Raw genomic sequence first — 15,329 nt, 5'->3', positions numbered from 1 at the left:
GAGGAAGCAAAGGGCATCTGGTAACTTCCTATTTTAACTTATTAGCAGTTGCCACCTAGATATTAAACTCAGTTGTCTAGGTTACTGAAAACGTTCTGACAGCCTCTTCAGTATTTCAGCACTATGTAGAAGCCCCAGTTTGCCTTACTCTCCTGGTAGTTCTGGATTTTATTCTCAATCAATCAATTCTCAATCATTTTAAGTAAACATTTTTAAGCACCTACTGTGTGCCACGCACTGTGCTAAATATACAAAAAGAGTCAAAGGGCAGCTCCTGCCCTCAAGGAGCTTATAATCTAATAGGAGAGACAACATGCAAACAAATATATGCAAAACATATTATAGAAAAATATGTATAAATATATACAAAACAAGGATAAATAGGAACTAATTGACAGAGAAAAGGCACTGAAATTAAGAGGAATTGGGAAAAGTAAAAGATGAGATTTTAGTTGAGACTGAAAGGAAACCAAGGAGGTCAGTGGTCAAAAATGTGGAGACGAGAATGTTCTAGGCATTGGAGACAGCTGTAAAAAATGTACAAAGCGTAGAGATAAAGGAGGCCAGGAGGCCAGTGTCACTGGATCAGAGGAAGACTACTGGAAAGTTCGGAAGGGACTAGGTTATGAAGGGCCTTGAATGCCAAACAGAGCATTGTGTTTCTCATTGAGTTGTGGTTATAACAACATGCTAGGCCACACCCTGAGAGGAAGGCGTTCTGTGATTTGGAATACAATGGTGCAGGGGAGGAGAGGGGGATAACCTATAGAGAAAATAAATGCCTTTTCATTGACTTCTTGATCCTTTTGTACATAAAGTCCTCAAAAGAGAATCACCCTTATATTTCCTCAGTCTTACAAAAAAGTATTTAGAAATAAATCATTAGTTTTGCCAAAAAAAGAATTAGTCTACAGCCCTACTTCCTTCTCCCTGTGACTTTTTTCTTCCTTCTCCTATTACACACCACTAAGGTGAGAATATTCTTGAAATGGAGACTCTTAAAGGTTCCCCCATAAATGCACAAATCAAAACAGAAAACAATGGTAAATAAATGAGGGACAGAATATATTGCCTTTATTTTAAGTCAAATGCTCCATTCTCATCAGTCTCATAAGTCCCTAGGCACAAAGTCTAATGCCTATTTTTATGACTACTGAACAAAGAAATCTACACTTATTGCTCATCCAAGGTGAAGAATTCTTTTGGCTAAAGGAGATAAATGATCATTTGATCCCCTGGAATGGCAGTCTGAGAGGCAGGATGATGGTACATGGTAGTGTTTAATTGAGACAGTCTGATTTTCTTGTAACTTCTGCAAATGCAATGGTTCTTCTCTGGCATCTATTACCTCACATCAGATAGCATGACTCCCTTCCTTGAGCACCATTTTCTACTTATTTTTCAGCAGTGATGTACCATAATTGCCTTTCATCTTGCCTAAGGCATACCATTTCTTTTTCTTTTCTTAGAATTAGATGGCATGCCACACTTTGCATTGAGAATCAAAGTCATAGATATCATGTTTCCCTGTAGGAGTGTTTTCCCCTGACACAGTCCCCACAAGTAAGTTATAAGAAACAAGTGAGACTGTGGAGTAGGAAAAGGTAACAGGAAAATGGGATGATTTTTCCTTGAATTCAGGGAAGAGTTTCACTACTTGAGAATTCTATGGCATTTTTAATTTGTATCACTGTAAACTGGAGAGAAGAATGGGAGAAAATGAAAGGGGGGAATGTATGAAAAGTTAGTATTTGAAGAGGACAGAAGTAAGAGAATAGGATGAAATGAGGGTCAGTTATGAGACGGCTGGAGTTGAGTGGAATGGAAGGAAAAGATAACAGAATAGTTAGAATGCTGTATCCCTTCTGTGGGAAACCTCTGGGAAACCTTTCAGGATCCAATATTTCTGCCTGGGATAATTAGCTACATGACATCATTGGAAAGAAGATAAGGATGCAGTGAAAGAGACAGCAAAGATTTTAAACCTTTGTATGACCTAGTTGCCATGGCCTGAGAAACACAGCTTTAGAATTTGTATTGCTAAGTCTGTATATACATCCATGATAAGGTCCTAAACCATGCTGGACAGTACATGTGATTCCCCCCTCCAAAAAGAGAGACAGATTTACCTATGGAAAAAAAACTAACCTAGATGGAACCTATTAAAGGTCCTGAAATATACATTTCAGTGATTAAATTGTAGAAAGGAGAAAGTGTAAAAAGAATGAGTGATAGAAGGCACTATTTTTAAAAAAAAGTGTTTTTGGCTCTTGGAAAAGTGGATTAGAACCTGGCTCTGCTTGTTTGGAACTCAGATGGCTCAGCATTTGGGAGTGCAGGCCATATTCCCCAACCTGACAACTGCATTCTTCACACCACTGCTTCCGTTATACACTTGGCTGAGTTTGCTTCTTGTATTTTATCAACTGCCAAGCACAAGGAACCATTGAATGGAGGGTACAAAGCACAAAGTCCTGGCATTTCCACCTACTGACTTCTTTTTCACAGAATGTTGAGATAGTGACCTCATCTCAGACAGAAAGAAACAATTCAAGTATTGTGGAAATACAATCAGGATAATACAAGATTTAGCAGCTTCTACACTAGGAGATCAAAGGTCCTAGAATATGATATTTCAGAAGTCAAAGGAGATAGAATTAAAACCAAGAATCACCTACCCAGCAAACTGAGTATAATACTTCAAGGGAAAAAAATAGAATTTCAATGAAAGAGAGGACTTCCAAGCATTCTTGTGGAAAAGACCAGAACTAAGTAGAAAATTTGACTTTCACATATGAGTCAAGAGAAACATGAAAAGGTAAACAGGAAAGAGAAGCCTTAAGGAACTCATTAAAGTTGAGCTATTTACATTTCTACATAGAAAGATGTTATTTGTAACTCATGAGACCTTTTCAGTATTAGGATAGTTAGAGGGAATACATACACACACACACATACACACATGCACACATATATGTATATATAGATATAGATATATGTATCTATATCTATATATATCTCTATATAGATGGATATGAGTATGTATGTATATATTATATGTGTGTATGTATGTATATGTACATGTCTGTGTATATACACAGACACACAGACAGAAGGCACAGGGTAAGCTGAATATGAAGGGAGAATACCTAAAAAAATAAAATTTACTATTGAATGGAACGTACTAGGAGTAAGAGAAAGGGAGAGGTAGAATGTAGCAAATCACCTCACATAAAAGAGGGAAGAAAGAGCTTTTACAATGGAAGGGAAGAGGGGGGGAGATAAAAGGAAATAATTGAGCCTACTCTCATGGGATTTGGTTTAAGGAGGGAATAATACACACTCAATTGGATATGGAAATCTGTTTTACCCTGTAGGAAGGCAAGGGGGAAGGGGATAGGAGAGGGAAGATAACAGAAGGGACAGCAAATTGGGAAAAGGGAGCTTTTGTGGGAGGACAGGTCAAGTGAGAGAATAAATGAAGGGCAGGATAGTACAGAGGGAAATGTATTTAGTCTTTTACAACATAACTGTTATGAAAGTGCTTCCCATTGGTACACATATATGACCTATATTGGATTGTTTGTTTTCTCAGTGATGGTGGGTGCAGAGGGAGGGAGAGAATATGGAACTCAAAGCTTTAAGAATGAATGTTAAAAATTGTTTTAGCATGCAAGTGGAAAATAAGCTATACAGGCAATGGAGTATAGAAATCTATTTTACCCTACAGGATAATAGAGGGCAAGGGGAATGGAAGAAGGGTGGGTGACAGAAGGGAGAACAGGCTGGAGAAGAGGTGGATGGGGTGCATGATGTCCTGGAGTGGAGTGTGGTGAGAGATGAGGAGAAAATTTTGAATTCAAATTCTTGTGGAAGTGAATGTAAAGAACTGAAAATAAATAAATCGTCTATTTAAAAAAAATTAGAATGGAGTCTATGGAAGCTAATGACTTTATGAAAAATCAAGAAATTATAAAACAACGTCAAAGAAATGAAAAAATAGCAGACTCTGTGAAATATCTCATTGGAGAAACAGCTGACCTGGAAAATAGGTCCAGGAGAGACAATTTAAAAATAATTGGACTACCTGAAAACCATGATCAAATAAAGATCCTAGTCATCATCTTTCAAGAAATTAGCAAGGAAAACTACCCTGATATTCTAGAACCAGAGAGTAAAATAGACATTGAAAGAATCCCCCCATCTCCTCCTGAAAGACACACCAAAAGGAAAACTCCTGGGAATGTTGTAACCAAATTCCAGAGCTCCTAGGTCAAGGAGAAAACATTGTAAACAGCCAGAAAGAAACAATTCAAGTATTGTTGAAACGCAATCAGCATAACGCAAGATCTAGAAGCTTCTACATTAAGGGATCAGAGGATCTGGAATATGACATTCTAGAGGTTTAAGGAGCTAGGATTAAAGCCAAGAATCACATATGCAGCAAAACTGAGTAAAATACTTCAAGGAAAAAACTGGTCATTCAATGAAATAGAAGACTTTCAAACATTCTTAAGGAAAAGACCAGAGCAGAATAGAAAATTTGACTTTCAAACCCAAGAATCAAGAGAAGCATGAAAAGGTAAACAGGAAAGAGAAATCATAAGGGACTTACTAAAGTTACATTCCTACATGGAAAGATAATATTTGTAACTCTTCAGATATTTCTCAATATTAGAGTAGTTAGAGGGATTATATACATATAGACATAGGCCATGGGGTGAGTTGACTATGAAGGAATGATATCTAAAAAAATAAAATTACGGGGTGAAAGGGAAATATATTGAGAGGAGAAAGGGAGAACTAGAGAACTAGAAGGGAGCAAATTATCTCTCATATAAAAGATGCAAGAAAAAGCTTTTTAAATGGAAGGAAAGAGGGAGGCAGGTGAGAGGGAAAGAATGAACCTTACTATCATCACATTTGACTTAAGGAGGGAATAACATGCACACTCAATTTGGTATGAAAATCTATCTCACAACAGAAAGTAGGGGGGAAGGGGATAAATGGGAGTGGGGGTAGAGGATAATAGAAAGGAGGGCAAATGGGGGGATGGAATAATTAGAAGTAAACTCTTTTGAGCAGGGACAGGGTCAAAAGAGAGAATAGAACCAATGAGGGGCATGATAGGATAGAGGGAAATATAGTTAGTCTTTCACAACATGACTGTTATGGAAGTGTTTTGCATAATGACACATTTATAACCTATATTGAATTGCTTGCCTTCTCAGTGGGGATAGGGAGGGAGGGAGGAAGAGAGAAAAGTTGGAACTCAAAGTTTTAAAAATGAATGTTAAAAATTGTTTTTACATGCAACTGGGAAATAAGGTATACAGGCAATGGGGTATAGCAATCTCTCTTGCCCTACAGGAAACAGAGGGGATAGGGATAAGAGAAGGAAGGGGTGTGATAGAAGGGAGGGCAGATTGGGAGAAAGGGTGATCAGAATGCTTGCTGTCTTGGGGTGGGCAGAGGGGAGACATGGGGAGAAAATTTGGAACTCAAAATCTTATGGAAGTGAATATTGAAGACTAAAAATAAATAAATAATTTTTAAAAATAAAATAAAATGTATTTGTTTATGATAAATTTATGTATGCATATTTATGGTAATAAATGATAAAAATAGATTAATAATATACAGTATTTATGCACTTATGACATACTACTTTTTAAATTTTCTTTACATATATGCATGATCTGAGATTTTCCACAGTATGGTGGAGTTTAATTATTAACATTATTATGTGAATTATTAATAGCCAACCCACAAGTAACCAAGACTGCAGATGTGAAACCTGCAGATATCTAAGGATGATTGTAATTTGTTTGATGAATGGCAAGGAAGCTAGTTTTACGAGACTAAAGAATACATTGGAAGGGGGTATGGTAAGATATAAGGAGGCTGAGAGGGAGGTAATGAAGGGTTTTGAATGCCAAATAGAGCATGTGCATTTGATCTTTGAGATCTGGAAGCCACTGGAGTTTGTTTCTTGGAGGAGGGTGGAGGAACATGGCCAGACCTGTACTTTGGGAATATCCTTTTGACAGCTAGGAAGAAGATAGACAAAATGGAGAAAGACTTATGGTGGGGAGGCCAACCAGTAGACTAGTGAAGTAGTCTAGGTGATGAGGGTCTGCCTAGGATGACAGCATTGTCAGAGGAGAGAAGTGGAGCATATCTGGGAGATGTTTTCAAGATAAAGGATATTGGGGTAAGAGAATGAGGAGTGAAGGATGCTATCTAAGCTATGAGCCGGGGAGGCTAGGAGTATAGCTCCCTAGACAGTACTGTGGAAGGGGGAATATTGAGTTCATTTTGGGATGTGTTGAGTAGACATGCCGCCTATAAGACATCTAGTTCAAGTTCACAGGCAAATATAGATGAGAAACTGGAGGTCAGCAGAGAGGTTAGGGCTATATAAGTAGATCTGAGAATCACCAGGATAGAAATGATAATTGAGCCACAGGAGCCAATGAGATCACCAAGTGAAATAGTATAGAAGGAAAAGAGAAGAGTGCCCAGGGAACTTAACAAAGATCCAGCAAAGGATTGACTGGGAAGAAACAGTCAAATAGGTAGGAGGAGAACCAGGAGAGAGTGATGCCCTGAAAAGCTATATAAAAGTCAAGAAGAATGAAAATTGATAAGCCATTTTTTTTTTTTTTTTTTTTGCAATTAAGAAATGAATGGTAACTTTGGAGAGAGTAGTTTTCAGTTGAATGATGAGGTCATAAGTCAGATGGTAGAGAGTTGAGTGAGAGGAAGTGAAGGCACCTATTGTGAATAGCCCTCTTAAAGAGTTTAGCCACAAAAGGGAGGAGAAATACAGGATGATTAGATCAAGTGAGGGCTTTTTGAAAATGGGGGAGACGTGGACATGTTTGTAGGTAGGTGGGAAGTAGCCAGTAGAGAGGAAGAGATTGAAGGAATTTTTATTTCTGATCCTTATTCAATTTCCTCATCTGTACAATGGAGATGCTGGACTAAATGGCTCCTGAAGTCCCTTCCAAATCTATGATCCTAAGATCAGGGATTTAAACCCCGTGATCTGACTCTAAACCTCATGCTTTTTCCATGGCTCTACATTTACGTGGGTAGGATGCCACAGAGAAAAAATTCAAACTGTGATCTTCTCATTCCAAAATCCCCTGCTCTTTCCACTACCATCTCTAAATTTTGTTAGGAAATCACTCAAAAATGCATTTTAAATGGATGGTGACTGATTGCTACAAAGAAGCAAATGGGAATATATTTATCTGTGTGTATGTATATGTGTGTATACATATTTGTGTATATATGTATACATATATACATATATAAAATCAAAAGTGATACTTTGCATTTTAAAAAATCATTTTACTTATTCTCAGACTAGATTATCTCATTTTGTTTTTCCCATCACAATCTCTATCATGTGACTTGATAGTGCATCTCTTACTAGTGAGCTGTCCTTATCTGCCTTGAATAGGTTTTTTTCTTCTCTCTTCCCTCTTCTGAATCATACCCAGCCCTTGCTCACTGCTCAGCTGAAAACTCAAGACTGATATTCACAGTCTCTCTGAAGCATCCAGAATTGTTTCTATTTGCTCTGAACAGGATGCCACAGACCTCAGTGGTCAGACCTGCTTTAAAGCTCCATCTCATTCTGAATCTAAACACTGCTCCCCTCTAACCCGTAGGAAACCTTCTCTATTGTCCCAGTCTGGCTTCAGGTCTCATGACTATTCATAGTTTGAGTAGAGAAAACAGTTTTTTAAATCAATTCTTTCTGCAAAGTTGAATCCATTAGATCCATCCCCATTATCAAATGTTATATCTTTTGTTATAAAAAAGTGAAATAATTCTCACATGAACGTGGGATTATTGCCATCCATGCAAGGAAACTTATAAACTAGGAAAAAATGTAGCACTAGGAGCTGTCATTAACGATTGAATATGGCCTGGCACAGGAAAGCATCTCATAGAGCATGGAATCACTGGCACAGAGCCAATATTATTGGACTCTATGAAATTTTGGGGAAAGGCTGTAACTATTGGATACTTTGTACAACAAATTTATTTTCCTCACCAAACTGAAATGTCTAATTCTAAGGCTAGCTCATTATTGCCATTCTATTAATATTAATCTCTAATATAACATTTGATGTATTTGTTATTTGAAAGAGTGAGAAATGAATCATGGATTCGTCCCCTGTACTTCAGGTAGCTGGCCCCTTGAAAGCTGTAGTCCTTAGGTATTTGCTTAGGGTAGACAGGGATAACTGAGATAGTTGGGAACGTATATAATCTGCTCACCTATACTTCTTTATATTTTACAAAAAAATAAATTCTTTTTTTTTTATTTAACTTTTAACATTTATTTTCACACAATTTTGGGTTACAAATTTTCTCCCCTTTTATCCCCTCCCCCCCCATACCCAAGCTTTCTAATTGCCCCTGTGACCTATCTGCTCTCTCCTCTATCCTCCCTCCCTGCCCTTGTCTCCGTCTTCTCTTTTGTCCTGTAGGGCCAGATAGCTTTCTTGACCCCTTAACCTGTATTTCTTGTTACCCAGTGGTAAGAACATTACATTTGGTCCTAACACTTTGAGTTCCAACTTCTTTAGCTCCCTCCCTCTCCACCCCTTCCCCTTGGAAGACAGGCAATTCAATATAGGCCATATCTGTTTAGTTTTGCAAATGATTTCCATACTAGTTGTGTTGTATAGGACTAACTATATTTCCCTCCATCCTATCCTGTCCCCCATTACTTCTATTTTCTTATGGTCCTTTCCCTCCCCATGAGTGTCGATCTCGGATTGCATTCTCCTCCCCATGCCCTCCCCTCCATCCTCCCCCCCACCCTGCTTGTGCCCCTGTCCCCCACTCTCCTGTATTATGAGATAGGTTTTCCTATCAAAATGAGTGTGCATTATGTTCTTTCCTTTAGTGGAATGTGATGAGAGTAGACCTTATGTTTTTCTCTTGCCTCCCCTCTTTATCCCACCACTAATAAGTCTTTTGCTTGCCTCTTTTATGAGAGATAATTTGCCCCATATAACTTCTCCCTTTCTCCTTCCAATATTTCTCTCTCACTGCTTGATTTCATTTTTTTTTTAAGATATGATCCCATCCTCTTCAATTCACTCTGTGCACTCTGTCTCTATGTATGTGTGCGTGTGTGCGTGTGTGTGTGTGTGTGTACTCCCACCCAGTACCCAGATACTGAAATGTTTCAAGAGTTACAAATATTGTCTTTCCATGTAGGAATGTAAACAGTTCAACTTTAGTAAGTCCCTTATGACTTCTCTTTGCTGTTCACCTTTTCATGGTTCTCTTCATTCTTATGTTAGAAAGTCAAATTTTCTTTCCAGCTCTGGTCTTTTCATCAGGAAAATTTGAAAGTCCTCTATTTCATTGAAAGACCATTTTTTCTCCTGAAGTATTATACTCAGTTTTGCTGAGCAGGTGATTCTTGGCTTCAGTCCTAGTTCCTTTGACTTCTGGAATATCCTATTCCATTCCCTTCTATCCCTCAATGTAGAGGGTGCCAGATCTTGTGCTATCCTGATTGTATTTCCACAATACTTGAATTGTTTCTTTCTAGCTGCTTGCAATATTTTCTCTTTCACCTGGGAATTCTGGAATTTGGCCACAATGCTCCTAGGAGTTTCTCTTTTTGGATCTCTTTCATGCGGTGTTCTGCGTATTCCTTGAATATTTATTTTGCCTTCTGGTTCTAGAATCTCAGGGCAGTTTTCCTTGATAATTTCATGGAAGATGATGTCTAGGCTCTTCTTTTGATCATGGTTTTCAGGTAGTCCCAGAATTTTTACATTGTCTCTCCTGATTCTATTTTCCAGGTCAGTTGTTTTTCCAATAAGATATTTCACATTATCTTCCATTTTTCGAATCTGCGCGATATGTTCTGAGATATCTGTCTTTCTCATAAAGTCCTTAGCGTCCATCTGTACCATTCCAGTTTTGAAAGATCTATTTTCTTCAGTGAGCTTTTGAATCTCCTTTTCCATTTGGTTAATTCTGCTTTTGAAAACATTCTTCTCCTCATTGGCCCCTTGCACCTCCCTTGCCAACTGAGTTAGGCTAGTTCTCAAGGTGCCAATTTCTTCAAGATTTTTTTGGTTCTCCTTTAGCAGGGAGCTGATCTGCTTTTCATGCTTCTCCCTCATCCCTCTCATTTCCCTTCCCAGTCTTTCTTCCACCTCTCTAACTTGATTTTCAAAATTCCTCTTGAACTCTTCCATGGCCCGAGCCCGTTGGGTGGGCTGGGACACAGAATCCTCGATTTCTGTGTCTTTGCCTGATGGCAAGCATTGTTCCTCCCCATCAGAAAGGAAGGGAGGAAGTGTCTTTTCTCTGATAAAGTACCCTTCAATAGTTTTATTTCTTTTCCCTTTTCTGGGCATTCTCCCCAACCAGTGACCTGACCTCTGAATGTTCTCCTCACACCCACCTCGCCTCCTGGTCCTCCCAGCCAGCGTTTGGGGACTGAGATTCAAATGCTGCTTCCCGCCTTAGGGTTTTTGGTGGGGGCAGGGCTGCTATTCAGTGTGAGAATTAAGTTCAGATGGTCAGGGGCAGGGCCGCCTCTCTGGCTTAGTTCCCTCCGGGGGTTTATGCACAGACCTTCCACAATAGATCCAGGCTCCCGCCCGTTTGGGGAGCCCCTGTCTGTAGCCGCCTCTCAGCTTCTATCTCCTGGGGGGGCCCGAGCCATGGGGGCACCCCACTCCCCTCTCAACCCGCAAAAGAGACTCTCTCACCTACCCCCGTCAGTCACCTGTTGGTGGGGGGGCTTGTGCTGCCGCTGAAGATCCCGTCTCTGGAGCCTTCTCAGATCTGTGTCTCTCGGAGCCGCGGCCACCGCAGGTCTGGGCTGGGCTCCGCGTCTGCAGTGCGACGGACCTTTTGCGAGAGGTTTGCAGGTCCCTCTGTGGGTGGGGGGACCCGCGTGGCCACTCGAGATCCCGTCCCCGCAGCCCTCTCGGATCTTTTCCTCATGGTGTCGTGGCCGCGGCAGGGCTGCCCTCTGCTCCCAGTCCCGGCGCCCAGTCCACGCGAAGGACCCCCCGCGAGAGGTTTGCAGGTCTCTCCGGAACAGAAATCTCCCTCTCTCCAATATTCCGTGGTCTCTGGGTGCAGAATTCGCCCTGGGTTGGTCCCCTCTCGTCGTTCTGTGGTTTGTGGGTTCGGAGCTATGTGTATGTGCGTCTTTCTACTTCGCCATCTTGGCTCCGCCCCCCCCAAAAAATAAATTCTTAATAAAGAAAACAGCTGGGCACGCTGGCCACACATCCCTACTCCTGGGGAGGCTGATTCTGAAGGATCTCTAGAATTTGGGAGTTCTCAACTGCATTAAGCTAACCCAGTATAGTGTTCCCATCCTCCCCACTGTCCAACACTGAGCCTCCTGAAAGGGATGGGAACGTTGATTAGCCTAATTGGGGAGAACCTGGCCCAGGTGGAAAATGAAATTGGTCAAAGCTCCTATGAAGATTGGAAGGGGATTTAGCATCTATAGTCTGCTCTTTTAGCATGGGTGAGATGGCAAAACCAGGAAAAGAAAGGAGAGAAGAGGAAGGGGGAGGGGAAAGGATGGAAAACGGAAAGAAGGAAAAGGAGAAAGAGAAAAGAAAGAAAAGGAGAAAAGGAAGGGAAGGGAGAAGGGAAAGAAAAGGAGAAGGAAAGGAAAGGAACAGAAGATTAAAGGAAAAGAAAAAGAAAGGGAAACAGCAAACATGTTAAATCACAGTTTCTCTCTTTCTTTCCTTTTTTTACAAATAATGTAAAATTCCATAGAAGGGTCAAGGTTAAAAAAGGAGTACTAACTCCCAAGTACAAATTAACTATCCTGATCACTACTTAATTTACAATCCATCAATTTAGTTAAGTAAACATTTATTTTCCTTTATGTCTGAAACAGAGGTTTTTAACCTATTTTTGGTGTCATGAATCCCAATCAATAAAATCAATAAATATTAAGCACATCCTACTATGTGCTAGGGACTGTGCTAAGCATTGATAATACAGAAAAAAAAACAGGCCAAAGGGTCTCACCTCTCACGGAATTTACAGTGTAATGGGGAGAGTCAACATGCAAACAAATATATACAAAGTGAGCCATATACAGGATAAGTGGGAAATAATTCACTGAAGGCGGGTGGTAGAATTAAAATGGACTGGGACAGGCCTCCTGTAAGAGACAAGATTGTTAGGTGAGATTTAAAGAAAGGCAGGGAAGCCTGCTTTACTGAGAGTTTAGTGGTCAAACCTATGGACTCTTAGAACTTAAGATGACAAAAGGCACCCATTATACTGACATGGGGTGTGTGTGTGTGTGTGTGTGTGTGTGTGTGTGTGTGTGTGTGTGTGTGTGTGTGTGTGTGTGTGTGTGTGTGTACATTATATACATATATAAACAAATTCCTTGTCCCCAGATAAAAACTCCTGGGGGCCACACTAAGTCTTCCGTCTACCTTTCTCTCTCCCTCCTTGGTTGCTCTTGAATCTTTCTGTCTTTCAGATCCTTGTTATTGTACCACCTCTCCCCAGAGACAGGTCTTAGGTCCGGATATTATTGGTTTTGGTCAAGAGCCAAGGGTTATTAATTACATTCTTAACTACTCTCTTTTACTTTGAGGGTACTAACTACTCTTCCTCTTCAGTCCTCCTGAGCCTCTAATTACTATAATAGTCTGCTCTGTGGTTCTAAACTAACCTCATTTCTTGCATCTAAACTAAACCTTTCCTTCTTGGTCAATGTAAAGGGACCTGACTCCTAATTTTGATCATCTTTAAATCACCAAATTTAAGCAGAACATTTTTTTTTTTGAAAAGCATATGAGTATTTTCACACAGCTACTACTGCCCATAGCAATAAAGTGACTTTTGAAAAAAAGAGAGGAGAAATGCATAATATGTCAATGAGACTGCAATCTTATTGACAATTAATACAAATCTCAGTCCAGTGGTACGGATCACAACTCATGCATGCCTTCATGCTGCATCATATTGTGCAGTCTCTCCAACCTTAGTCCCACCTTTTATTTAGATTCTTGTGTTCCACAATTTGCATCCATTTAGATTCATTACAATGACTCCCTCAAACACAGGTCATGCCAAGCTAATAATGGTTCTCTGGAGCCATGAATGTGTGTGCATGCATATATGCGTAGGTATCTATGTGCATGTATACATATGTATATGTAACACTGTGACATAAATTAATATGTTTTTATTATTGTTAGTAATAATAATTTTAATTTAATTTTTAAAATTTTAATAAGTATATATCTTCAGTGGTGATTTAAAGTTAAAATGATTAACATTATGATAAATACATAAAACCTACTTTAATTAACTATTGTTAAGTAATATATATAATATAAATATAGATTTAAAGTTATATATCATATGTGTAATTATTATTACAAGTATCTATAGTTGCAGAGAACTAATGGTGAAAATAGTTGTCGTAATAGTTACTAACAGTTGTCATAGATCATTGTCTTCCCCCATCCTCTTCTCTCATACATTCTCTTCTCTATACTCCTTGTTCCCTGTTTATTTCAAGTTGTTGCATTTTCTTTTCCCTCTAATCTTCACTATCATCTCTTCAAGCTTAGGGCTTGCTTTGCTTCTGACTAATCCTTGCCTGAATCTATTTTTCCCTCTACTTGTCCTCTTTCCCTTCTCTTGGTTTCTATCTATATCCTTGTTGAGTTGAATGTAACCCTACACCAAACTCTTCGTATGTGTGTGCTCTGCCCTCTTTTGGCCAATTTAAATGAAAGTGGAGGTCAAGTGACAACAAAAACAGTATGATAGAATTTACTTATGTACTTTATTAATATTAATAATAATCTTAAATCATCACTGAGGTGCCTTCCAGTTCTGTGCTTCTAGAACTAAGATATTGAATTTCTATGTTAGAGGAAAGCTTGCAGGTATTGAGTATGTTTTGCCCTCTCTCTTCCTTGCACTCAACTATTGGCCCAACTCATTGTCTGTTTGGAGTGTCTATCTGAGACAAAAGTTCTTAACCTTCTTTTCGTGTCATGGACACCTTCAGTGTCTGCTAAGGACTGTTGACCCTTTTTTTTTTTTTAAGAATTATGTTTATATATGTTTAAAATCAATTGTATTATTACAAAGGAATCTAATTATGTTGGAAGAAAGATGTAAATTGTTTTCCCATTCAAATTCATGGACTCCCTGAAATCTATCCATGAACCTCTTAGGAATCCATGGATCCCAGGTTACAAACCCCAGATCTAAGATATGTATTCATGGGCTCATTCAATGGACAATCCATCCAATTGTGTATCACAGTCTATACAGTAAGGATTCATCATCATGTGTGTCCCCTGTGCGTGTGCTCACATGCTTGTATGTGTGTGTGTGTGTGTGTGTGTGTGTGTGTTTCCCTAAGTAAATTATTAGGTTGATCTCTTTGGAGGGATCACATTGTGAGCACCATTGTGGGAAATAAGGGTATCTGGGGAATCTTGCTGTCCAAAGGGAAACCCTAGTTCACTTCAAATATATGATTCTCTTAATATTAATAATTTAAGGATAATGAACAGAATTACCTATATCATTGAACTTTTCAAGGAATCTTGTATGATCTTAGGTTTAATTCAACAAACATTTGTTAAACCTCCACTACGAGGGAGACACTATGCTAGAAGCCTGGAATATGAGGCCCAAAATGAAGCAACCTCTGCCCTCAAGTTGCTTAGTCTCTTACTGGGTGGAAAATATGTGCACAGGCAAGTTTATCAAAATTTATACAGTAAACATAAATTCATTTGGAAGACAGAGGACAATACTAACAACTTCTGTTTCACTTGGAATTTTCAGGTAGCTAACTTTATCAGTTCTGGCAGCTGCTCAGTGTTTTAAAATCACATCCCATGCGAAATAGAACACAGGACACTGTCCAGCTGTGATTTTTATTTGTAAACCTGCAATTCCATAAGGTATTGCTGGAGAAATAAATCATTCACTAAATAAAATCTAGATTTCTTAGCTTGACGTGTAAGGCCCTCCAACAATCAAATCCTAGCACATTTCACAACCTTTTAAAAAAAATAGAACTCAGTCTCATGTAAGCTTTCTCCAGTCAAACCTTACTAAGGTGTCTTCTCAGTATGCCTCCTAATTTTATGGCCTTTGTTTCTTTGCTTGGGCCTTCAGCTCCTCTGCACATAATGGGAGATCAGTTTATAGGAACTTGAGCCTATTTAAAAAGGAATTTTAATTTGTTGGAGCAGGAAATAGAGAGTTATTGAAGGATTTTGAGTAGGGATGCTGACATGATAGTA

The 15,329-nt window shown here is 39.1% G+C and overlaps 1 protein-coding gene across 3 annotated transcripts in view; it reads left to right on the top strand.

The window, feature by feature from the left end:
- Positions 1-15,329, top strand: part of SYTL5 (synaptotagmin like 5) — a 238,839-nt gene that overhangs the window by 171,573 nt on the left and 51,937 nt on the right. The window lies entirely within an intron of this gene.

This window comes from Notamacropus eugenii, chromosome 5, assembly GCF_028372415.1.
Source record: "Notamacropus eugenii isolate mMacEug1 chromosome 5, mMacEug1.pri_v2, whole genome shotgun sequence".
NCBI classification, from domain to species: Eukaryota; Metazoa; Chordata; class Mammalia; order Diprotodontia; family Macropodidae; genus Notamacropus; species Notamacropus eugenii.
Note: the sequence above shows the minus strand (reverse complement) of the source record. Positions and strands in the feature narration are given on the sequence as shown.